Consider the following 19785-nt stretch of genomic DNA (forward strand, 5'->3'; position numbering starts at 1 on the left):
AAATTATTTAGTGACGGGAATCCCGTCGCTGATCAGCGACGGATAATGCTTGTCACAGATTTTCGAAAAAATATTTTAATTTTTATTTAAATTTTAATATATATTTTAATATCTATATTTTTATTTTTTATTCTTAAAATAATTCAATGACGGGAATACCCGTCGCTGATTTTCCGTCGCTAATCTGTGACGGGATTGCCCGTCACAAATTAGCGACGGAAAACCCGTCACAGATCAGTGACGCGGCTTTCCGTCACTAATTCCGTCACTAAAACTTCCGTCACCAAAATCCGTGACTAAATTTCAGCGACGCCAGTTTTAGTGACGGATTTTTTCCGTCACTAAATCCGTCACTAAATTTTTTAGTGACGGATTTTCTTATTTTAGTGACGAATTCTCCCGTCACTAAATTTGATTTTTCTTGTAGTGTTACCTTTCGGATTTGAGACAGCTTGCCCGGGATCTTAGATCCCCGTGGCTCTGATACCACTTGTAGGTTTTGAACAACCTATTTCCTCAGCCAAACACAGATCAAGGGTGATAAACAATAAGAACAAAACTTTAAACCAGAACTCATACACACAAGACACAGCAATATACGTGTTCGGATCAATAGATCATACTCACGGCAGAGGCTCCGCCTCTAGTCAATCCACTAGATCTCAAGTTTACAAATGATTACAAGATCATAAACCAGAAAGAAAAACCGTATTGCAATACAACTGAAAAACAAAAACAAAAACAAGAACAAGAGTAGATCTGTTCTATACCGATTTCACGATCAAAAATATGAATCTGTTTTATCAGTCTATCAACCTCTCACGCCTCAGGCGTTTAAAACACATAGAGATTAAGCAATAAACCATCTTATCGTCAGATCTTATCATGGAAACAACCAATCAACCGATCGAAACAGAGATCAGAATGAAGGATTCACAGGATGTGTCTCGCTTTAAGAAATCGCCAACTAGGGTTTCAGAGAAAGAGAGCATAAGACAATATCAGAAAGTTCTGGAGATTAGGGCATCTCGCAGCCCTTATATATCAGCGCCAATTGGACCAAAAAAATGGGCTCGGGCCAGCAATGGACAAACGCCTCGGAAAAGATATGGGTTCAACTCATTATAAAACTCAACAGCCCACAATAAAGATAACATGCATTATATTAACAGCATATAACAACAATTATAATGAGACATAATTATATTCAAAAACAAATATAATATGCATCTTTAATATCATATAACAACATGCCAACATTCTGATAAAATATTAAACACATTTGAATCACATAAAATCAACATGTGAAAATATATGAGCAAAGATATAAATTTGGCATTTTTATAGTGAAACTGTTTATCTCTTCCTTTGAACATAAATCATATGTTACGGTCGAACTACATAATTTTGTGTTCGTTTATTGTTTTCTTGCTATATTTACCTTACTTTTCATGACATTTTCGAGTGTATATTAAATAAATAAATTAAAAGTAGACCTTTACAACCGCTATGAAAATGCTTTAAAATATAAAATATAATAGTAATTTATGATTAGATAGTGTTTTAGCATCACAATGTGTGATAATAAGATTTCACCTTAAGATAACTTTGAGTTGAAGCTAAGGTTTGATTATTTGAATTAAGTTTTATCCACAGGTTGTATTCAATGGCTGTTCAATTCATTTTACTGTCTTATTCTTTAATTAATATTACATTTGAGTTGATTAGTCCAATTCATAGTTTAATAAACAACCTAAGAACTCCAGGGTTAAGCGTGCTTGACTTGAAAAAATTTAAGGATGGGTGACTCCCCTGAGAAGTTCACGTAGACTCATCAGGGTAAGTTGTTTCGGTCCTTCTTATCGCTCAATGGGGGATGTTACAGGTGGTATCCGAGTTGACCCTTGGAGAAGGCAGTCCAATGAGGGCGGGGAGCGGCGTCGGGGCGTGAGGCCTGATCAAGGAGCGGCTCCTGGCAGACTTCTAGGATGACAGCCTCCAAAGGGGAGAAGATCTAGGACCAGTTGTAAGGTCACATAACGAGAACGTCATGTGCTCAAGGGGAAGAGAATGTAATACCCTGGGAGCCTAGAGGAGAATATTATATATCGATGATAAGTAAGAAATGAAACAATACCAGCTGGATACCTTTTGGGCTGAATACAGGCAAAGAACTCCAAGGTTAAGTGTGCTTGACCTAGGAAAATCCAAGAATGGGTGACCCCCCTGAGAAGTTCGCATAGGACCATCAAGGTAAATTGTTCCGGTCCTTCCTATCGCTCGATGCGGGATGTTACAGATTTGTTACTAGACTAAAAATAATATTATTAGATTAAAAATATTTATTGTTTGAGTAAAAATAATATTACTCGATTAAATTTTTTTTTATTTAAATAAAAATGATATTATTTAACTAAAAAGGTTCTTTTACTTGAGTAAAAATAACATTTTAGTCAGATCAATTATTTTAATTTTTTTCAATATGAAAATCAAATTGAACCAAAATAACCAAAATTGCTAAACTTGAAAATCAAACCGAATCAACCCTTAGTTTGAATTGAATCAAACCCACAATTTTTGTTAGTTCAATTTAATTATTTTGATTAAATCAAAATTTTACTCATCTCTAATGGAGTATACCTAATTAGATTAATAATATATTAATGTTATAATGAATATTTTCCTTAAAAAAAAAGAAGAAAAAACCCCAGATGTAAATGACACCAACCAATGACATGAGAGACTTAGAGTATTTGATCACTTATTCTGACTTTATTTATACATTTTGATATAAAAAATGTCACTAGTGCTTTCCATAGGCAACTACATCGCTCTTCCATTTCAATCCTTGTGTTGCTTGTTCAATTCCAAAAGCTATTTGTTTTAGAGACTTAGCCCAATTGATTTTCTCTTGGATAAAGTGCAACTTCCACCTGACAAGGGTGAGCTCTCCCCATGACAAGTAGCTGGCCACTTGTCTTGAGGCTTACAGATCAAGTCCCTTGTTTCTTATTGTGTTTTGCCTCTTATTCTATAAATTTTATTTATATTTATGACAACAACAACTTTCTTTTTTAATTGTTGATTCGTTAAGTCATAGTCAAAGTAAGTTGCCATCAAAATTAGATTTAAGTCAAAAAAGATCAAAATCAAAATGATTCATAAGAACTTGAAATATCAAAGGTAAAGCTAACACAATACACAGTTCTTAACCTAACATGGGAGTCATTGGAAGAAAAAGCACAAAAATATTAAATATTAATAATAAATTACAAAAAATTAACTTAAAAATGACTCAAATCATAAAGAATATTGAATTAAATTTAGGCCTATCTACAAATTGGCCTGGTGGAAACTTTTTAAAAAAGTCATTCACATAATTGATGGGCAAAAATAAAAATATATCAAAATAAACATATAATAGAGATAATTAGAACTTATTATATCTCTATATATATGGATGTAAATAGAAAATATATAATTAATTAATTAAAAATATTTAAATTACTTATAATTCTATTTTTAAGGAAAAAATATCTATGATTAAGTTTATATAAAAAAAATTGCATTTTTTGTCTATAAAAAGAGAGAAAAATGTGGTAGAGGTAAAGTTTGGACTCCAAAGAGAGGCGGGAAATTAAGGAAGATGAAAATCAATAGGATTCCTAATTCAGGTTGAAAAAAAAGAAGAGTTTAGTTTTTTGTCATAAAAAATATACGGGACTCACATTTATTTACTTGCTTCTCGTATATATAATTTTTGGCAATCAATCTCCATAATTTTTTATTCTTTATAGGAAGCAAATTTTATTGATTAAATAAGAAAACAACAACCTAAAGGAACCACTTCTTATGTCATAGTAATCGCAAAGTCTAACAATCTCCCACTTGAGTACATGGGATAATGCTTAACTTGTTTGCTCATATAGAATAGCGACGTCAATGACAATGATAAGTGTATTATATCAAATAATCATCAATGCTAACATAGTACTTTGTTGTATATAAAAAGATTAAACAAGGGCAATGGCATCTATGTCTTAGATAATACATAACACATCAATCAAATGCTTCCAGTCTCTCAAGAGTAACTCTAAACAACATATGATCATCATTCAAAGTTCTTGCACTCATGACCATCACGTAGATGACTGTACGAACTATGAGATGCAAAACTTGCATGATGTGGTATCATTACAAAAAAATTAGATTTTAGCGGTAATTTTTTTGGCATTTAGCGGCGGTTTTTGAAACTGCCGCTAATACAGCCGTCGTGCGGCATTTAGCAGTAGTTTTTAGCAACCGCTGGGATAACTGCCGCTAGGTGATATTTTTAGCGGCGGTTTCTAAACCGCCGTAACTAGCAGCGGTTCTTTTGAATTTAGCGGTGGTTTCAGAACTGCCGCTAAATTTAAAATTTAGCAGCGGTTTGTAAATTGCCGCTAAAAAATTAAACAATAGCGGCGGTTCTGAAACCGTTGCTAAATTCAAAATTTACCGCGGTTTCTTAAACCGCCGCTATTGTTTAATTTTTTAGCGGCGCTAAATCACTAGTATACAAAAATATAGCGGCGGTTGTGAAAACTGCCACTATATTTCTTGACGCTGTTCATTTGGCAGCGGTTTGTAAACCGCCGCTAAATGAACTTGTTTTTTAAATTATAGTGGCGGTTTTAAAACTGCCGCTATATTCAATAATACCTGCTTATTGAAATACCTGTGTACCTAAAGGACCAACCTGATTACCTATGTACGCACCTAAACGACCCATAAATATCCAAATTCACAAACACAATACACCAAATTCACAAACACAATATCTCTATCTATTTAATCAACAAACTACAAAGATTCCAACTTAAATATCCAAACATGTAACATATCAAAGTCCAATCAAAATAGACTTACATATCAAAATGAAATTTAAAAAGTTTAGAAGTCAAGTTGTTCAAATATTTTAACAGTACATCAATTTTGTTGGTCTGGAGGTTGTGGTGGATCATGAACATTATGACTAGATATCGAAGACCGCCTTCCCGCTGGTGAAGCTTGTCCACTATTTGCATCTGGTACTTGAAATAATTAAAATTGTATTAGATGTATACAAAATATAAAAACATACTCTTAAAAGTATTTGTAGGCATAAAACATAAACAATCACTTAAAATGAAAAATGAAAATTAATAATTTTAGAATTAACATACCATTGAATTGAGCATCGCAACAATCTCAGGTGGTATATTTGCCACAACGTTTGTCAAAAGAAAACTCATTACACCTTGAAAATTTTGCAGTTGTGACTCTAAACTTTGAACCTTTTGTTTATTAGTTTGTAATTTTTCTGTCAAAAAGTTCACTTGTTCTTGATATGATGGACTGGTATTATTGGAAGACGAAGATCTCCCATTCAATTGACTAACGGTCCCAAAAACTTGATCTGGACTCGGACCAAATCCCAAACCTCGGACTCGGCCTGAGTGTTCTTTTCCTAGCACTTGAGCAAGTGAATCATGTAAGGAGACTGACTATGGAGATGTGCCTTGACTCTCAATGTCAAAAATTTTGTCCTGTATATGTATGGATTAAAAAATAATATCAATATCAATTACAACAAAACACCAGCAAATCAACTCACAAAAAATTTTCTATATAAATATGGATGTTTTTTTACTTGACATAAAATTCCCCTATCAAATTGGAAATCAACTGATGTCATAAATTTTGAACATTACAACAAAGTGAAGTGAAAGAAATGAATTGACAGATAAGATATGGCCATCATCAAGCTGATTACACAACAATGGCACTTACATTATAAGAGGACATTTTTTTGGAACGAGAGCTTAGACAACAAATGCATATCTATTACTTAGTGTCAAGATGATGCATGTAAGGGAACACCAAAAAAGGAGACAAAATAGATAACACAATCAATTTAACTAATCATGTTCATCATCAAACACGCATTGCTGCCCTTACGCAGTGTAGCAATTGAATATGAACGTTCAACAGACCTCAACAGGACCGTCCTCTACATCTAATGATTCATAACAAATGGAAGTTGATTAATTTTTATTGCTACTCAAATCCAATGAAATAACCAACAATTTAACTGCCATTCGGAAGTCATATAACTAAGAATCTTGCTCAAGGGAGAATTTTGATGCTAGTCTGAAATCAGTTCCCTGACCATAATATTGAAAGGGGAATCAATCCACTATGAATGTAATGTGCTCCAAAACTTATTCACCTGAGCCTTGTGCTCAACCCAATGCTATTCTGTTTCCCCAATACTTTTCAGGTGCACATCCCCCCTTCATGGGAACAAGAATAAATAGAAGAGTATTTTTTTGGCTAAGTGTAGAAGAAAAGTTTTCACACATTCAAAGATGAGGCTTCCTACCATAATGGAAATGAAGACTCTAATGCCCTGCAGGCAACAATATTTTCTTTTTCCATTGCAAGTCAGAAGATTAATTTTTTGGATTTGCATGCCTAATTGGTGAATGGATGTCATGAATGGGGAGATGTTCTTTGTGCAGCATATCTTCTTAGATTTGAGGCTTTGATTTTTAGAAATGAATTCAAATGACCATGACATCTTTTGCAACTATAAAGATAACTGCAACATTAAAGACTGATCCTCATTCTAAGTTAGGAATCTTAAAGCCCGAGAGTGAACTGGACTCTTTTATAGTTTGGGTGTATGGAAGAGTCCGACTCACGGTCTTCCTTGATCTCCTTTCAATCTTGGGACTTATGCAATGTTAATATTCCCATCAGTTAAGTGACAAGGTGTAACAGTTTGAATTTTGTTCCAAAATTCAGTTGGTTAACACTTACCCAGTCTTAATCCTTAACTTCCAGTTTTGATCTCCTAGTCCTTATGTTGGAACTCTAAATCAAAATTGCTTAAAGATTTCGTCAAGCCCAAGTTCAACATTCTGGAAGATCCAAAAGTCTTTTAATTAATTTAAATTATCTTGAGAATGTAATGCTTTATTTACTTGTCTTTTAGACTTCTCTTGTAATGGCTATATAAGCCAAACGTTGTTTTTGCTGAAAAGTTAAGAAGTTGAACTGCTCTCCTGTCATATTCTTGTTCATACTTCTCAATTCTATCCTAAAGCCTTCAATTGGTATCAGAGGTTTCAAAAAAAAAAAAAAAATGGCAACAAGAAATATAGCCACTCCATTTCCGCATATCTTCAATGGAGAAGATTATGACTATTGGAGCGGCAGATTTGAAGTTTGGCTGAAAGCATTCGACTTGTGGAATATAATCGATAAAGGTTTTGTTGAACCTGAGAATGAAGAAGCACCGAGTGATGCTGAAAAGAAAGTTTTGATGGAGTACCGAAAGAAAGATACAAATGCTCTGAATCAAATTAATCTCGCAATAGAAAAAGTGGTGTACGAGAAAATTTGCAAAGCAAAAACATCAAAACAGGCTTGGGAGATTCTGCAAAAGGCTTACAAAGGCGATGAACAAGTCAAAAATGTACGGCTTCAGATTTTGAGATCAGAGTTTGAAAAACTGGAGATGAAAGAAAATGAAAGTGTTGCAGAGTATTTTACAACAGTTGGTTCTATTGTGAATCAAATGGCCTCAAATGGTGAAGTTTTGGATGATCTAAGGATTATTCAAAAGGTTCTTCGTTCTCTTCCAGAAAAATATTTTAGCTTGGTTACTGTCATTGAACAGACAAGAGATCTCAAAAGCTTAACTTTGGAAGATTTGCAAGGAATCTTGAAAGCCCATGAAGTAAAGATTAACTTGTTGTATCCCTCATCGAAACAACCGGACCAAGCTCTTAAATCTCAAGTTACAACTACAAGAGGTCGGGAATCATCAAATCGAGGCAAAGGCAAAAATTTCAGAGGACGTGGTGATTCGAGTTCTCGTGGACGAGGAAGAAATAATCAGCACAATGATAGTAATCAAAATGACAGTAATGAAAAATTTCAACAAAAAGGAAGGGGAGATCGTGGTTATCAAAGAGGCCGAGGACGCGGATATATTGAGTGTAACTATTGTCATAAACCCGGACACAAAGTTGCCGATTGCTGGCACAAACAAGCAGATGACAAGAAAAGTCACTATGTTGAATGTGATTACTGCCACAAGCCTAGACATAAAATTACAGATTGCTGGCATAAACAAGCAAATGACAAGAAACATGAAACAGGTTTCTTTCATCAAAGCAAGAATGAAGAGACTCTGTTGCTTGCTTCTCATGACAGCACGGATGATGAAGTGTGGTTCCTTGACAGTGGTGCTAGCAAACATATGACAGGTAACAAAAAATTATTTTCTAGTTTATCTAGAATTGATCACGGTGAAGTAATGATTGGTGATGCTAGTACTCATAAAATTGAAGCTGTTGGTGAGATTTCTTTTAAAACAAAATTTGGAAATGTTGAGAAAATGTCTGAGGTTTATTTTGTTCCGGGTTTGAAAAGTAACTTGCTTAGTGCTGGTCATCTTATGAAGAAAGGATATAATTTGCATATGCATGATAATGCTTGCACTATATTAAAAGGAAATCAAGTTATTGCAAAAATTGCTGTGGCCTCAAATAACTTGTTTCCTCTCAAACTTGAGACCACAAATTTATCTTGTTTTGCTGCTGCTGAAAAAAATGTTCCCAAGCTATGGCATGAAAGGTTTGGGCACTTGAATTATGGAAGTTTGAAGCTATTATCAACAAAGGAGATGGTTAAAGGGCTGCCTAAAATTGACCAAGTTGAAGAGATTTGTGAAGCATGTCAACTTGGAAAGCAACACAGAGATCCATTCCCACAACAATCAAGTTGGAGAGCTAAAAGGCCTTTAGAACTTGTTCATTCTGACATTTGTGGAAAAATGCCAACTGAATCTCTTGGTGGCAGCAATTTCTTCATCACTTTTATTGATGATTTCACAAGAAAGGTGTGGATTTACTTTCTCAAAGAAAAGTCACAAGCATTTCAAGTTTTTAAAGATTTTAAAGCAGAAGTTGAGAACTATACTGGGCTTCGTATCAAAACCTTGAGAACGGACCGCGGTGGTGAGTATATTTCAAATGAAGCAGAAAAAAATTTCAGAGAACAAGGAATAAGGCATGAGTTGACAGCTAGCTTTACACCACAGCAGAATGGTGTAAGTGAAAGAAAAAATAGAACTATTGTTGAAAGTATGAGATGTATGCTTAAAAGAAAAAATTTACCAAATAAATTTTGGGCAGAGGCTGTTTCTTGTGCAGGTTATCTTATTAATCGGTCTCCAACAAAGTATTTGAAAGATTGCACACCACATGAGGCCTGGTATGGAAGAAAGCCTGATATTCAACATTTAAAGGTGTTTGGAAGTGTTGCTTACTCACTCATTCCACAGGAAAAAAGAAACAAGTTTGATGATAAGTCTGAGAAATGCATATTCGTTGGATACAGTGAGAGAAGCAAAGCATACAAGCTGTATAATCCAAAGACCAAAAAGGATGTGATAAGTCGTGATGTTCGTATTGATGAAAATTCAAGTTTTGAAGATACAAAAGAAAAAGCAATTGAGCTAGACATTCCTTCAACCACAGAAAAAGATTCAGAAGAAGAAAATCATTCTTATTCACCAAGGACTCCATCAAATTTTTCATCAGAATCTTCACATACATCTTCTCCAAGTCCTCTAAGAAGAATGAGAAGTGTACAAGAGCTTTTAGATTCAACAGAGCCTGTTGAATATGATGATTCTGTATTTTTTGCTTTCTATGCAGGAGAAGATCCAATCTCTTTTGATAATGCAAATAAAGAAGAAGTATGGAAAAAAGCCATGAAGGAGGAAATAACAGCTATTGAAAAAAATGAAACTTGGGAGCTTACAAATCTTCCTCCACATAAAAAACCCATTGGTGTTAAATGGGTATACAAAACAAAAATGAATGCAGATGGCTCCATCAACAAACATAAAGCAAGGCTTGAAGCAAAGGGGTACAAGCAAAAAGAAGGAGAAGATTTTACAGAAGTTTTTGCTCCTGTGTCAAGGCTTGATACAATCCGATTAATGATCTCTCTTGCAGCTCAAAACAATTGGAGGATTTTACAAATGGACGTAAAATCAGCATTCCTAAATGGTGTGCTAAAGGAAGAAGTCTACCTTGAACAGCCTCCTGGTTTTGTGAAAAAAGGAAAAGAAGATAAAGTCTACAAGTTGAGAAAAGCTTTATATGGGCTGAAGCAATCACCAGGAGCTTGGTATAGTTGCATCAATTCTTACTTCGAGAAGAATGGTTTTCAGAAATGTCCATTGGAACACACTCTCTACACCAAAATCAGTCCACATGGAGGGTTCATATTTGTAAGTCTTTATGTTGATGACCTTATTTTCACTGGTAATGATTTAAAGCTGCTGAATGATTTTAAGCTCTCAATGAAGAATGAATTTGAAATGACTGATCTGGGTGAATTACATCATTTCCTTGGAATTGATGTTCATAGATCCAAACATGGAATTTTTATCACCCAAGAGAGTTATGCAAAAGAGGTTTTAAAAAAATTCAGAATGGAAAATGCAAATCCTGTTTCAACTCCTTGTATCACAGGATTGAAATTGAGCAAAGATGGTAAGGGAAAACTGGTTAATTCAACTATGTTTCGAAGTTTGGTTGGGAACTTGATGTACTTAACAGCTACAAGGCCCGATATTATGTATGCTGTAAGTTTGGTTAGCAGGTTTATGGAGAAACCATTCTCTAATCATTGGGAGGCAGCAAAAAGAATCCTAAGATATGTGAAAAAAACCCTTGACTATGGTATTTTCTATCAAGCAAATGTGCCTATTAACCTTGTTGGCTATACTGACAGTGACTTAGCAGGAAGTATTGATGATAGCAAAAGCACTTCAGGTTATGTTTTTGATCTAGGGAGTGGAGCAATAGCATGGTGTTCAAAGAAACAACCAATGATTGCACTCTCTACCACAGAAGCAGAATATATTGCTGCTTCTTTCGCAGGATGTCATCTACTCTGGTTACGTGGTATTCTGGAGAATCTCAAGCATGGTCAAATAGGTCCAACAACCTTGTTCTGTGACAACAGTTCATCTATTTCAATTTCGAAAGATCCAGTTCTTCATGGAAAAACAAAACATATTCGGATTCGGTACCATTTCTTGAGGGAGCTTGTGAATGAAGGTGTTGTTGTTGTTAAGTATTGCAGGACCAGTGAACAAAAGGCTGACATTTTTACTAAACCACTTGGAGGGCCAGCTTTCTCAAAAGTTGCAGCAAGTCTAGGAATGAAAAGCAAGTTTGGTTTAGGGGAGGCATTGTTGGAACTCTAAATCAAAATTGCTTAAAGATTTCGTCAAGCCCAAGTTCAACATTCTGGAAGATCCAAAAGTCTTTTAATTAATTTAAATTATCTTGAGAATGTAATGCTTTATTTACTTGTCTTTTAGACTTCTCTTGTAATGGCTATATAAGCCAAACGTTGTTTTTGCTGAAAAGTTAAGAAGTTGAACTGCTCTCCTGTCATATTCTTGTCCATACTTCTCAATTCTATCCTAAAGCCTTCACCTTATGCCCTCGTTCTACTAAGAGACTTAAGTGTCCATTTTTGTTGTCTATTTATACACTACTAATGCCTCTGCCGAAGGGGTTGGAAAGTTCATTCATTGTTTTATTAACTAGAAATCTCCTGACAATTGCCTGTGCAACTACTTCATAGTGAGAGAACTGTTCGTCGCTTCTTTGTCAAAGCTGCAAAATCACTTGCTTTTAGGATCCCATTTACCATATCGATTGCAAATTCTCTTCAAGTTCCTTCTTCTTGGGTAAGTGTTGTGTGGGTTTGCCTACTGTTTTCTTACTCTTTCTCCTAGCATTGATTGTGGTTTCTGATAAGCCACATCCCCTTTTCTCTTTTATTATTTTGTCTCAGAGAGAGAGAGAGAGAGAGAGAGAGAGAGTTGTACAAGTATGTAGCATCATACACCTCGTTAATGATGTCTTCAATCCTGTTGCATTTATCTAGATAATTCTACATGTGTTTCACATGTATCTAGAAACTTATGTAGGAGAATTCAAGAGTTATGCACATATCATGGCATTCATATATTTATACAAGTTATGAATCAAATTTGTCTAGGTTTTTTTAGGTGCATATGTACATGTTATTAGAAACATATTGTGCAAGCAAAAGCCCCTGAAAGAACTTTCTGAACAATGTAGCATATATGTTTGACTTGTTATTAGACATTCTTTTTATATCATGTGGAAGTGAATGCCACCAAATTTTGTTGAGCACGAAAAGAATCATACTCTAACTCCATGTCGGGATCGTGGATTTTTCAACCAAAACGAAAAGCAAAGCACATTAGCATATTTGATGTTTTGTGCATGCATATTTACATGTATGTAGGAACATTTATTGGCATTTCCCATTCTTGACTCTCGCATTATATAGGATAGGATTTATTTATAGTCTTTGTAAGGATGGCCCTCCCATATTTGATACCAAAGAAAAAGTAAAATGTGATTACTTTGTAAAAATAAGACACAAATCTGATAGCCCCCAACTCCCCTTTATTTATACATGAACTTTTCCCCATCCCCCAACAATAAATTTCACCCTCCACCTTTGCTAGTGGGGCAGAAGAAAATGAACATTACAAATATTAGGAACTCCAGGTAACATGAAAAGCCCCACCTCATAGAGGCAACAAATACCTAGGAAAAGAGATAGATAGAGAAAGAACAGGAAAAACTTGATACAAAACACTTGATATAATATAAGTTATAAAGGCCTTACAAAAGATAAGGTCGTAAGTAGAAACAACTGACAATCTAGAATTCGTGTAGCTAAAACCATGCGTTGGGATTGTAGACAATCCGGCCTCGTACAAAAGAAAACAAGCAAAATCAAGTATGATAGTAATTAATAAACTATCTTTACCACTAGAATTTGAAAAGGAGAAAACATAGGAGTCAAATCAAATATGGTAGTAATTAATAGACTTCCAATGAAACTATCTTTACAACTAGAATTCGAAAAGGAGAAAACATAGGATTCAATTATCCACTAAAGTGGCAACAAAGGAAACTAATTTACATACCTGTTTGAAAATAAGCAATCTACAACAAACTAAAATCAAACCCTCCTCATCTCATCAGAAGCCCTTAGGCCCAGTCTCCTTTAAAATCGCAGGCTTCTCAGCCATGGAGAGGCAGTACTTGGCAATCTCCCTGAACTTAGGGACACTCCTCAAGTCCACTTTGGTTCCATCCTTGAGGGTGATGATTTTTTGACTTTGGTTCCATCCTCAAGTCCACTAAAATACATAATGTAGCTAAAGGTTGCCTTTAGCTGCGGGTCCTTTGCATTCCAATCTTTTGATTTTGAGGAGTGGGAGAATGTATTAAAAGTGAGGGTAGCTAAAGGTTGCATTCCATTAATATTCTTCTTTGCTCTAATACTAGTCTATTATTATCTTTCATCTCATTTAAAGTGATGCTTTGCTTATTGTTCTACATTTCCTAAAGGTTATGAATTCAATGAGGAGTTGGTATTGTTTTGGATGCCTCAAAGTTTTGTGTAGCCAGGACTTAATAAGACAATTAAAAAGGTGTATTTTAGTGTCAAACCTACATTTGACGATTTTCTCTTGAGATGTGACAAAGAGCAACAAAATGATATTATTCCAAAGTTGCTCAAACATGCACAAATGTAGCACTTAAGATTTGCTACAGTACACTTTGTATTAAGGACCTATTCATCAGAACATGTTTCTACAGTTGGTTCTTATCAGTGTTTCTGCAACAAAAAACTATTTGAAGGACAACTTGGCCGGGAAGGAACTCAAAATACTATTTCCTTCCAATAATAAAATGATCAGATCATATTTTATTTTTTCCATTTTTGACATGCATTACATCTTAGTAGCAATTTGTTCATACCAACATGCATAATTAAATTGTCAACATAAGTCGTATGTTCTACATCAAGAACATTATAAAACATTATCGACTACACCTTATCTTAACCAATTATCTAATGTACACTAGGTTTTCGCACTTGAGGTCTGTATCACTTGCAAGTTAAAGTATAATCATATCATAATCCAATTACCCAACCTTGATAATGCTATCAGTCAAACTGCAAGAAAGGCATTACTTCATCCAAATTGACAAGATAGCTAATTCAAGTAGCAGCTGGAAACAATTCTGTTAAGAACCAAGATAGGATTGTTTCTTCTACAAAATAGGGCTGTGGTAAGTTTCTGCTTCTATAGTTTGCTATTTTATGTTTGCAAATTAATAATATAAAGAGGGGACCAATTTCAGACTCTAATAAACAAAGACATAAAAACAAGCAAAAGGTCTAAGAATTACGATATAACTGGGAAACAAAAGCAAAAGGTGTCTAGAAACAAACACTATAAAAACATTATAAATTTGAAAGTAAAGTTTAAGTTTGTGTCAAAACTTACGCTTATAGTTCGTGCTCCTTCATTCATAAAAGATCCGTCTTTCTTCTTATGTGTCACGATGTATAATGAACCCCTACTCACTAGCTGACCACTCTCAATTTCCTATAATTTAGAACAATTTCACATAAATGTTAGTTGATGTTAGAATGAAAAATTCATACTTAGGATAAATTTTTATAATATTACCATCTCATGTTTTTTTCTTGCCAGACTCTTTGATCCTCCAGTGTGTGGGATTGTCAATTTGGATCGATTTTCACTATTTTGTAAACACATCTCCTAGATATCCAACAAGAACATCATTAGTTGAATTATACTTATTTAGTTGTATAAAGAGTAGTACTCTTATAAGCAAGATTAGTAACATCACCTTAGTTTTTTTCGCGTGCACGATAATCAATGAAACTTGCCCACTGGTCTTGTGAGATTTTCGGTGGATGTTTTACAAGATTTGCCTCTCGACCAATAGTGGGATCATAGTACTCGTGGTATAACTTGCATCTATTATCCTTCCATTTTTTTTCGATGTTTCTCAAAATGAAATTCTTCACATATCCTTCGTCAACATTAAATTTTTCCTTCAAAAAATAACAATGTTAATTATAACAAAATATTCAAAAAAATATATCAAAACAACAAATATTAGATAATTACCATGACTCTATTTTTGTAAATTTCATCTTTATATGCGTTGGGAACTTTATGCCAGCTTTCGTAATTGACAGGAAAAGCGACAAAATCAGAAGCTAGCTCCCCTAAAATCCCTCCAAATAGTCCCGCTGTATCTCCTATGGGTTGGAGCGTGTCATTAAACTCTAACATGACACGCCTTCCATGTGCAAGCAGCCAAACATCCTTAACCCGTAGTTTTTCTTATTTTATAACTCCCTGTTCATCTGTCAATCAAAATACATATAGGTAATTTAATAATTAATGCAAGTATATAATAATTACACGCAATTTAAATATTTTGTGCATACATATCACATTAACTGTCCAGTAATGGCGTGATGTAGATGAGGCTATCGATGGAAAATCCTGAGATAGATGTGGGGTGGATGATTCTGATGGAGTCTGCCTAGATCCTGGAGGTTGTGATGGGGCATGGGTAGATAATGGAGGTTGCAGTGGAGTTGGGGAGGATGCTATAGGTTATGGTGGAGCTGGGGATGATGCTGGGGGTTGTGGTGGAGCTGACAATGATGCTGAAGCATGTGTGGGAAGTGAGGCATCTCCACCTAAATCAGTAATGCCTGTCTTTCTTAGACGTTTCTTCCTAATCATGGCTGCAATTTTTTATAAATGAGAAAAACATGCACGTAAAGATAAAGCAAAGCAAAAAAAAAAAAAAAATAAAGGAGAAGGAGAAACATAATAATAAGCGACGTAAAATGCAATATAATTTTCTACATTTAAGAGTTCAATTTAAGAATGTGTAATGACCGTTAGATGATTAGATGATTTTAAAAGTGTTTTTTACAACCAAGGAAGTGAACTAATAAGCAGGGCTGCTATATATCTTTGTGCAATGCCCACTTCTTAATTTGTTATGCACATGATTTTAGAGAGAGAGAGATAGAGAGAGATGGGCAAAGTAGATATATGAGTATAAAGTTAGCAATCATGATAAGTGCCCATATGGGTGTTGGTATTGGTGGTCAAAGTTTTGTGAGTGATGCAAAGATTTCACTTCATGCCTATTGCTGATAACCTATTTGAGTATTTGGCAAACAAAGCCCACAGACTGTAATTAAGATATGTTTATATTTTTGTTTCTTTTTTCTTTACTTGTCGAAGGGCATCAACCTCTAGTAACATAAAATAATTCTAATATAGCTACAAGTAGTTTTGATTGTTATTTTTGTTAGGATACATCTAATTTTGATCAAACACGAAAACATATTAGAGAATAGATGTGTTTGCTTATTATATTGTTGTTACCACTTCTCTATTGGTACCTTTTAGACGTTTCTTCCTAATCATGGCTGCAACTTTTTATAAATGAGAAAAACATGCATGTATAGATAAAGGAAAACAAAATGAAAGGTAAAATAAATAAAGGGATAATTACATAATTTATATATAATATAAATATATTTGTATATAAATTCGTCTTCAAAAATTTTAATCGTTAAAGAGATAATTATAATCTCTTGTTACTAAATGTAAAACTCAGGAGTTTTTTTTTTTTAGAGATGATGAAAGACAAAAAAACAAAACATATTACGATCTTTCACCCACCATTACGCTAACATTTGTCAGCATATGAAACAATCATTTAAATTAGAGAGAAAAGAAGAAAGCCAAATCACACTGAGTTAAGAGTACTTTGTTTTTCTTGGTATTGTTTATAGATGGGGCAAGGAAGGACACATTACCATAATTTCACAGCCGTTCTTTACCAAAGTGGGGGGGAGGCTCCCAATCATCTAGAGTTAACTGTGTTTCTCTTTTCATTTATCCAAATTACCTTAACTGTGTTTCTCACATTTCATTTCATATTCAACAAACACCATTTTGAAAATGAATTTGACATCCTAAAACAATGACAACTTAAGAAAAGACAAACATACATATGTGTGTGTGGCTGGGTATGGTATGAATGAGTGGATATAATCTGCAGGCCATATCCAAACAACACCAGGTCCACATCAAATGGACATAAAATACAAGAGCAAGACAGTTGGACAGCCACTTGAGTGAGAGGTACTGAGCTTTAAGTGAGAACCTAATCATCGGTATAATTCTTATATAGGGTAAACCATGTTTATTTTATACTATCATTAATCATCTGTAGATCGATGGATTTGATGATTTGACTAAACATCCTCGTTTAGTTTTTCCAGGGACAAAATTAGGCAAGTCTTACAATAACAAATATCAGGACTCTTAAAAGACAATCAATTAATATACCAAGAGATCTTCTCTCTTATATTAAAATCGAACTAACCTGAGGAACTGCGAGAGGCAAGAGCGAGTTAGCGACGGCGACCGAAGGGCCAAGGGCGAGCGTAAGCGACGGTGGGCGAGGGCTCGAGGGCGAGCGACGGCGGGCGAACGGCTGAGGGCGAGCTCGAGCGAGGAGAGGGCGAGAGTGAGCGAGGGTCCGAGGGCTAGCAACGCGCGGGCGAGCGGCCGAGGGCGACCTCGATCGAGTGAGGGGAGGGCGAGAGCGAGCGAGGGGGCGAGGGCTAGCGACGCGAGGGAGAAGGAGAGACAGAGATCGAGAAGGGTTCACAGAGAGAGAGTAAGATTGGGGGAGGGAATTTGGGAATTTGGGAGTGCCTCGGCGCAGGCGAGCGGGTAATGGGAAATTGGGGGAGGGAATTTGGTATTTTTCAGTTAAATAATTTATTTTATTTTTTAATTAATTATTTAACTGTGAGGTTTAAAGTAATTATATTTAATATACATAATTTAATATAAAAAATTAATAAAAAATTAATATTGTTGACTAATTTATATTTTTAAATAATATAAAAATATTAAATTTAATTATGTGTAAAACTTAATTCATATTAGACATTATCTGAAAAAATGATTAAAAAATTATTAAAAGAGATTGATGTATCGTTTTATTGATATTTTTCAAGTGATTAATAACATTAATGGTGTGTTTGATAGTATAAAAATTTCATGAAAAATATCACATTCAAAAAGTGAATTTCATTATTGTTATTTGACACACTATATTTTTTATAGAATTAAATTTTATAGTACAATCATTTAAAGCATATTTTAATCTATTTTCTATGAAAAATTGATTCCAAAAGGTGGTAGTTTTTATTTTTCATGTAAACTAAATATAATCAAACACACCTTGAGACTATTATTCCATTACAGATAAATGTTAAGTAAACTATGTTCACTTTTTATCTAAACACTAAATTGCTTTATATTTAAAAGAATTTTCGGTTTCAGTTATTACAATACTATATTAAAGTAATTTTGATCAATTTTGTAACCTTATTAGTATGTTTGGAAACAAAAAAATTTTAAAATCCAATTCATTTCATTTAAAATAATTGAATTTCAATGTTTGAAATAGTAAATATTCATAGAATTATGGAGATAAAAATGAAAAGTTCAAATTAATCTTGTACAATACAAATTATCCAATCAATTTATGTGTGATTTGGAAAGAATTAAAGTAAACATGAGAATTCTATTTTAAATTGATTTATTGTAAATAATTTAAATTTTAAAAAAATTATAAAAATGTTAATAATTTAAAAATATTCAAATAAAAATGTTACTAATTTAAATTTATTATTTTTTTAAATTTTAAAAAATTTATAAAAGTATTAATTAAATTTAAATTTCAGTTATTTTTAAAATTGTTCTTTAAGTTTTACGGCGGTTTTATTGAAATCGCCGCAATTTATTTTTTATTAAATTGAAAATTCTCTTTAAATTTTACGACTGTTTCCTTGAAATTGCCGCAAAATTTAGTTTTTAATTATTTAATTAAAAAATATTGCGGCGGTTGATGACCGCCGCAATATGTCAAAATTATATTTTATTTAATTTTAAATTTTCTCTTTAAATTTTGCAGCGGTTTCCATGAAATCGCCGCAAAATTTAGTTTTTAATATTTAATTAAAAAATATTGTGGCGGTTACTAACAGCCGCAATATGTTAAAATTAAATTTTATTTAATTTTAAATTTTCTCTTTAAATTTTGCGACGGTTACTCCGAAATAGCTGCAAAATTTAGTTTTAAATATTTAATTAAAAAATATTGCCTCAGTTACTAATCGCTACAAATTTTATTTTAATTTTTTTTAAATATTTGATTATCCTTAAAATTTAACTGCGGTTTCATTGAAACCGCCGCAAAACCTTACAAAAAACGCAGCGAAAGCTGCATTTTGCGGCGGTTGGGAAACCACCGCAAAATATCTAGTTCTGCAACGGTTTTTGAAACCGCTGCAAAGAAATCGCCGCTAAAATGCTGTTTTTTTTGTAGTGTATAAATTATCTTCCCTAAAATTCAAATTTATCCATCTCTTGGTTCAACCACTTACCCCATCATGGCCCGCTTAGCTGCTTATTTGTTGGCCAATTGTGTAAGACTCCGTTTCGGCATAAGGCTGCCATGTCATTTAAGTGAGATTTAAATACCGAAAATGGGTATAATAGTGAAAATAAGCTGTCGAATCAATCGAAGAGAGTGCCCCGAGACTTAGATATCAAAGGAAAATACTATAATAGTATCGATGAGTAATTCGAGAAGTGATTTTTAGCATCAAAAGAAATGAGATCGGAAAAAATTTTCGGTACGACTAAAATGCAACAAAGAGTTAGGCTGAAAAACTGAA

At 33.9% G+C, this 19785-nt stretch overlaps 2 long non-coding RNA genes across 3 annotated transcripts; both read right to left on the minus strand.

Moving 5' to 3' along the window:
- Positions 1-4812: 4812 nt before the first annotated feature.
- LOC127812174 (uncharacterized) lies at positions 4813-17982 on the minus strand. 2 transcript variants are annotated; one of them, XR_008025831.1, is made up of 7 exons: positions 17415-17982; positions 15119-15360; positions 14835-15042; positions 14651-14743; positions 14465-14566; positions 5205-5567; positions 4813-5072 (listed from the first exon to the last, which is right to left on the minus strand). It is a non-coding gene; the product is annotated as an uncharacterized LOC127812174 (long non-coding RNA). The 2 variants fall into 2 exon arrangements; XR_008025832.1 differs by lacking the exon at positions 17415-17982 and adding an exon at positions 15445-15867.
- LOC127812176 (uncharacterized) lies at positions 5651-11930 on the minus strand. The gene is made up of 2 exons (XR_008025833.1): positions 11553-11930; positions 5651-6883 (listed from the first exon to the last, which is right to left on the minus strand). It is a non-coding gene; the product is annotated as an uncharacterized LOC127812176 (long non-coding RNA).
- Positions 17983-19785: the final 1803 nt, after the last annotated feature.

The sequence above is a fragment of the Diospyros lotus genome, chromosome 10 (genome assembly GCF_014633365.1).
Source record: "Diospyros lotus cultivar Yz01 chromosome 10, ASM1463336v1, whole genome shotgun sequence".
NCBI lineage: Eukaryota > Viridiplantae > Streptophyta > Magnoliopsida > Ericales > Ebenaceae > Diospyros > Diospyros lotus.